The following is a 7,396-nucleotide window of genomic DNA, read 5'->3' on the forward strand; positions in this document are numbered from 1 at the left end:
GGTGAAGTAGGCAGGTCCAGCTGCCGAGCCGGTGAGGCCGGCGCGGTTGCGGTGGCGACCGGCGGCAGGGAAAGTGCGATGTCGCGACGGTCGACGGCTACGGGGATGTGCTACCTCTTGAGCTTGCGTTGGATTTCCCCGAAGAGGATAGGATGATGCAGCAGAGTAGCGTAAGTATTTCCCTCAGTTTTTGAGAACCAAGGTATCAATCTAGTAGGAGGCTTCACGCGAGTCCCTCGTACCTACACAAAACAATAGCTCAACACAACCAACGCGATTAGGGGTTGTCTATCCCTTCTTGGTCACTTACGAAAGTGAGATATGATAGAGATGATACATAATATGTTTGGTATTTTTGATATAAAGATGCAAGGTAAAATAAAAGGCAAAGTAAAAAGTAAAGCAATAATAAAGTGATGGAAGATTGATATGATGAGAATAGACCTGGGGGCCATAGATTTCACTAGTAGCTTCTCTCAAGAGCATAGGTATTTCTACGGTGGGTGAACAAATTACTGTTGAGCAATTGACATAATTGAGCATAGTTATGAGAGTATCTAGGTATGATCATGTATATAGGCATCACGTCCGAGACAAGTAGACCGACTCCTGCCTGCATCTACTACTATTACTCCACTCATCGACCGCTATCCAGCATGCATCTAGAGTATTAAGTTAATGAAAACAGAGTAACGGCTTAAGCAAGATGACATGATGTAGAGGGATAAATTCATGCAATATGATAAAAAACCCATCTTGTTATCCTCGATGGCAACAATACAATACGTGCCTTGCTGCCCCTACTGTCACTGGGAAAGGACACCACAAGATTGAACCCAAAGCAAAGCACTTCTACCATTGCAAGAACTACCAATCTAGTTGGCCAAACCAAACGGATAATTCGAAGAGACTTGCAAAGATAACCAATCATACATAAAAGAATTCAGAGAAGATTCAAATATTGTTCATAGATAATCTTGATCATAAACCCACAATTCATCGGTCTCAACAAACACACCCCAAAAAGAAGATTACATCAAATAGATCTCCACGAGAGAGGGGGAGAACATTGTATTGAGATCCAAAAAGAGAGAATAAGCCATCTAGCTACTAACTATGGACCCGAAGGTCTGAGGTAAACTACTCACACTTCATCGGAGAGGCTATGATGATGTAGAAGCCCTCCATGATGATTTCCCCCTCCGGTGGAGCTCCGGAACAGGCCCCAAGATGGGATCTCATGGATACAGAAAGTTGCGGTGGTGGAATTAGGTTTTTGGCTCCGTATCTGATAGTTTTGGGGTACGTAGGTATATATAGGAGGAAGGAGTACGTCGGTGGAGCTTCGGGGGGCCCACGAGGTAGGGGGGCGCGCCCTAGGGGGGGCACCCTCCACCCTCGTGACTGCCTCGTGGCTTTCTTGATGGAGGGTCCAAGTCTCCTGGATCATATTCGGTGAGAAAATCGAGTTCCCGAAGGTTTCATTCCGTTTGGACTCCGTTTGATATTCTGTTTCTTCGAAACACTGAAATAGGCAAAAAACAACAATTCTGGGCTGGGCCTCCGGTTAATAGGTTAGTCCCAAAAGTAATATAAAAGTGGAAAATATAGCCCGATATAGTCCAAAACAGTAGATAATATAGCATGGAGCAATCAAAAATTATAGATACGTTGGAGACGTATCAGGCATCCCCAAGCTTAATTCCTGCTCGTCCTCGAGTAGGTAAATGATAAAAAAGATAATTTTTGATGCGGAGTGCTACTTGGCATAATTTCAATGTAACTCTTCTTAATTATGGTATGAATATTCAGATTAGAAAGATTCAAGACAAAAGTTCATATTGACATAAAAATAATAATAGTTCAAGCATACTAGCAAAGCAATTATGTCTTCTCAAAATAGCATGGCCAAAGAAAGTTCATCCTTACAAAATCATATAGTTTAGTCATCCTCCATCTTCGTCACACAAAATACTCAAATCATGCACAACCCCGGTTTCAGTCAAGCAATTGTTTCATACTTTAGAATTCTCAAACTCTTTCAACTTTCACACAATATATGAGCGTGAGCCATGGACATAGCACTATATGTGGAATAGAATATGGTGGTTGTGGAGAAGACAAAAAAGGGAGAAGATGGTCTCACATCAACTAGGCGTATCAACGGGCTATGGAGATGCCCATTAATAGATATCAATGTGAGGAGTAGGGATTGCCATGCAACGGATGCACTAAGAGCTATAAATGTATGAAAGCTCAACCAAATGCAACTAAGTGGGTGTGCATCCAACTTGCTTGCTCATGAAGACCTAGGGCATTTCAGGAAGCCCATTGTAGGAATATACAAGCCAAGTTCTATAATGAAAAATTCCCACTAGTATATGAAAGTGACAAAACATGAGAATCTCTATCATGAAGAACATGGTGCTACTTTGAAGCACAAGTGTGGAAAAAGGATAGTAACATTGTCCCTTCTCTCTTTTTCTCTCATTTTTTGGGCCTTCTCTTTTTTTTGGCCTTTCTTTTTATTTATTTATTTATTTATTCCTCACTTGGGACAATGCTCTAGAATGATGATCATCACACTTCTATTTATTTACAACTCAACGATTACAACTCGATACTAGAACAAAGTATAACTCTATATGCATGCCTCCGGTGGTGTACAGGGATGGATAATGATTCATGAGCGACGTGTATGAAAGAATTATGAATGGTGGCTTTGCCACAAATACTATGTCAACTACATGATCATGCTAGGCAATATGACAATGATGAATGTGTCATGACGAACGGAACGGTGGAAAGTTGCATGGCAATATATCTCGGAATGGCTATGGAAATGCCATAATAGGTAGGTATGGTGGCTGTTTTGAGGAAGGTATATGGTGGGTGTATGATACCGGCGAAAAGTGCGCGGTATTAGAGAGGCTAGCAATGGTGGAACAATGAGAGTACGTATAATCCATGAACTCAACATTAGTCATAATGAACTCACATACTTATTGCAAAAATCTACAAGTCATCAAAAACCAAAATACTACACGCATGCTCCTAGGGGGGAGGTTGGTAGGAGTTAACCATCGCGCCCCCCGACCTCCACACAAGGGTAGGCACTCAAAGAATATCTCATGTTTCAAATTTGTTACATAACGTTTACCATATGTGCATGCTACGGGACTTGCAACCTTCAACACAAGTATTTCTCAATTTTACAACTACTCAACTAGCACGACTTTGATATTATTACCTCCATATCTCAAAACAATTATCAATCATCAAACTTTTCTTAGTATCCAACGCACTCAAAAGAAAGTTTTACAAATCTTGCATACCAAGCATATTAAGATTGTTAAGCAAATTACCATGCTATTTAAGACTCTCAAAATAATCTAAGTGAAGCATGAGAGATCAATAGTTTCTTTAAAACAAATCCACCACCGTGCTCTAAAAGATATAAGTGAAGCACTAGAGCAAAAGCTATAACGCTCAAAAGATATAAGTGAAGCACATAGAGCAAAACTATAAGGCTCAAAAGATATAAGTGAAGCACATAGAGTATTCTAACAAATTCCAATTCATGTATGGCTCTCTCAAAAGGTGTGTACAGAAAATATGATTGTGGTAAACTAAAAAGCAAAGACTCAAATCATACAAGACGCTCCAAGCAAAACACATATCATGTGGTGAATAAAAATATAGCTCCAAGTAAAGTTACCGATGGAAGTAGACGAAAGAGGGGATGCCTTCCGGGGCATCCCCAAGCTTTGACTTTTTGGTGTCCTTGGATTATCGTGGGGGTGCCATGGGCATCCCCAAGCTTAGGATCTTGCCACTGCTTGTTCCATAATCCATCAAAAGATTTCTCTCAAAACTTGAAAACTTCACAACACAAAACTCAACAGAAATCTCATGAGGTCCGTTAGTGAAAGAAAACAAAAGACCACTTTAAGGTACTGTAATGAACTCATTATTTATTTATATTGGTGTTAAACCTACTGTATTCCAACTTCTCTATGGATTATAAACCATTTTACTACCAATAGATTCATCAAAATAAGCAAAGAACACACGAAAAACAGAATCTGTCAAAAACAGAACGGTCTGTAGTAATCTGTAACTAACGCAAACTTCTGGAACGTGAAAAATTCAGCCAAATTAGGAAGTTCTAGATAATTTGTTTATTGATCTACAGCAAAAATAATGAACTAAAAATCACGTTCCTGTGATTTATGAAAATTATTCTCGTGCGCACAAAGTTTCTGTTTTCTGCAGCAGAATCAAATAACCATTACCGTAGGTTGTCCTAACTGTTTTACTTGGCACAAACACTAATTAAAACACAAAAAGAATCTAACCAGAGGCTAGAAAAATTATTTATTACTAAGAAGCAAGGAAAAATATTGGGTTGTCTCCCAACAAGCGCTTTTCTTTAAAGCCTTTTTAGCTAGGCATTGAGATTTCAATGATGCTCACATAAAAGACAAGAATTGAAGCACAAAGAGAGCATCATGAAACACATGACAAACACATCTAAGTCTAACATACTTCCTATGCATAGGCATCTTATAGGCAAACAAATTATCATAGCAAGCAAAAACTAGCATATGCAAGGGAGCGGAAAGGAACAATAGCAATCTCAACATAACAAGAGGTAATTTAGTAACATGAAAATTTCTATAACCATATTTTCCTCTCTCATAATAATTACATGTAGGATCATAAGAAAATTCAACAATATAGCTATCACATAACATATTCTCAACACGATCCACATGCATGTGAAGTTGACACTCTTCCAAAATAGTGGGATTATCATTAACTAAAGTCATGATTTCTCCAAGCCCACTTTTACCAAAAATTTCATAAGATTAAATGTTATCCAAATATGTGGGATCTAAAGTTGACACTCTTCCAAACCCACTTTCAATATTATTGCAAACACTACTAGCAATCTTGTATTCATCATGGGGCTTAAATAAATTTTCAAGATCATAAGAAGAATCTCCCCAATCATGACTATTGGACATAGCAAAAGCTAGCATCCCCAAGCTTAGGGTTTTGCATATTATTAGCATAATTTACATCAATAGAATTTATAATAAAATCATTGCAATCATGCTTTTTATTCAAAGATCTATCGTGAAGCACTTCATCACAATTTTCAGATTTACGGATTTCAGGCAAAAGCTTATAAAGATAATCTAGTGCATCCAAATCACTAGGAATTGGTTCATCATAATTGGATCTCTTAAAAAGATTGGAAAGCGGATGAGGATCCATAGATATTAGCTTCTCTGTTTAGGAATAAATACTCAACTATTTCAACCAAGCGAGAAAACTAGCCAAGAAAGACATCAAGGCGAACGGAAAAGAGAGGGCGAATAAAATGGCAAGGGTGAAGTGGGGGAGAGGAAAACCAGAGGCAAATGGCAAATAATGTAATGCGAGAGATAGGGATTGTGATGGGTACTTGGTATGTTGACTTTTGCGAAGACCTCCCCGGCAACGGCGCCAGAAATTCTTCTTGCTACCTCTTGAGATTGTGTTGGATTTCCCCGAAGAGGAGAGGATGATGCAGCAGAGTAGCGTAAGTATTTCCCTCAGTTTTTGAGAACCAAGTTATCAATCCAGTAGGAGGCTTCACGCGAGTCCCTCATACCTACACAAAACAATAGCTCAACGCAACCAACACGATTAGGGGTTGTCAATCCCTTCTCGGTCACTTACGAAAGTGAGATCTGATAGAGATGATAGATAATATTTTTGGTATTTTTGATATAAAGATGCAAGGTAAAATAAAAGGCAAAGTAAAAAATAAAGCAATAATAAAGTGATGGAAGATTATATGATGAGAATAGACCCGGGGGCCATATATTTCACTAGTGGCTTCTCTCAAGAGCATAGGTATTTCTACGGTGGGTGAACAAATTACTGTTGAGCAATTGATAGAATTGAGCATAGTTATGAGAGTATCTAGGTATGATCATGTATATAGGCATCACGTTCGACACAAGTAGACCGACTCCTGCCTGCATCTACTACTATTACTCCACTCATCGACCGCTATCTAGCATGCATCTAGAGTATTAAGTTAATGAAAACAGAGTAACGCCTTAAGCAAGATGACATGATGTAGATGGATAAATTCATGCAATATGATAAAAACCCCATCTTGTTATCCTCGATGGCAACAATACAATACGTGCCTTGCTGCCCCTACTGTCACTAGGAAAGGACACCGCAAGATTGTACCCAAAGCTAAGCACTTCTCCCATTGCAAGAACTACCAATCTAGTTGGCCAAACCAAACAGATAATTTGAAGAGACTTGCAAAGATAACCAATCATACGTAAAAGATTTCAGAGAAGATTCAAATATTATTCATAGATAATCTTGATCATAAAACCACAATTCATCGGTCTCAACAAACACACCGCAAAAAGAAGATTACATCGAATAGATCTCCATGAGAGAGGGGGAGAACATTGTATTGAGATCCAAAAAGAGAGAAGAAGCCATCTAGCTACTAACTATGGACCCGAAGGTCTGAGGTAAACTACTCACACTTCATCGGAGAGGCTATGATGATGTAGAATCCCTTCGTGATGATTGCCCCCTCCGGTGGAGCTCCGGAACAGGCCCCAAGATGGGATCTCGTGGATACAGAAAGTTTTAGCGGTGGAATTAGGTTTTTGGCTCCGTATATGATAGTTTCGGGGTATGTAGGTATATATAGGAGGAAGGAGTACGTCGGTGGAGCTGGGGGGCCCACGAGGTAGGGGGGCGCGCCCTGGAGGGGGGGGCGCCCTCCACCCTCGTGACCGCCTCGTGGCTTTCTTGACGGAGGGTCCAAGTCTCCTGGATCATATTCGGTGAGAAAATCGCGTTCCCGAAGGTTTCATTCCTTTTGGACTCCGTTTGATATTCTGTTTCTTCAAAACACTGAAATAGGCAAAAAACAGCAATTCTGGGCTGGGCCTCCAGTTAATAGGTTAGTCCCAAAAGTAATATAAAAGTGGAAAATAAAGCCCAATATAGTACAAAACAGTAGATAATATAACATGGAAATCAAAAATTATAGATACATTGGAGACGTATCAGGAAGCAGCGCGAGGACTCTGGACGGATCCGAAGTTGGAGTCGCTTCGGCACCGTGAACAACGGCGGGGGTGAATCGGCTCCGGTACGGTTCACGCGGCCGTCGTCGAGGCAGCACCAGTAGCACGGAGTAAGAGGCACACGGCCCAGTGCATGAAGGCAAATGGACAGCGTGTCCATCATTAGGGAGGAGGGCGGGTGTGAAATTGGTGCGGTGGGGGTGCCATGGAGGTGGGGCTGAGGTTTCGCAGCTCAGGAGAAGGGAGCTTCCCGGGGAGAAGGTGATTTGGCACCC

This window comes from Triticum aestivum, chromosome 5B, assembly GCF_018294505.1.
Source record: "Triticum aestivum cultivar Chinese Spring chromosome 5B, IWGSC CS RefSeq v2.1, whole genome shotgun sequence".
Classification (NCBI taxonomy): Eukaryota; Viridiplantae; Streptophyta; class Magnoliopsida; order Poales; family Poaceae; genus Triticum; species Triticum aestivum.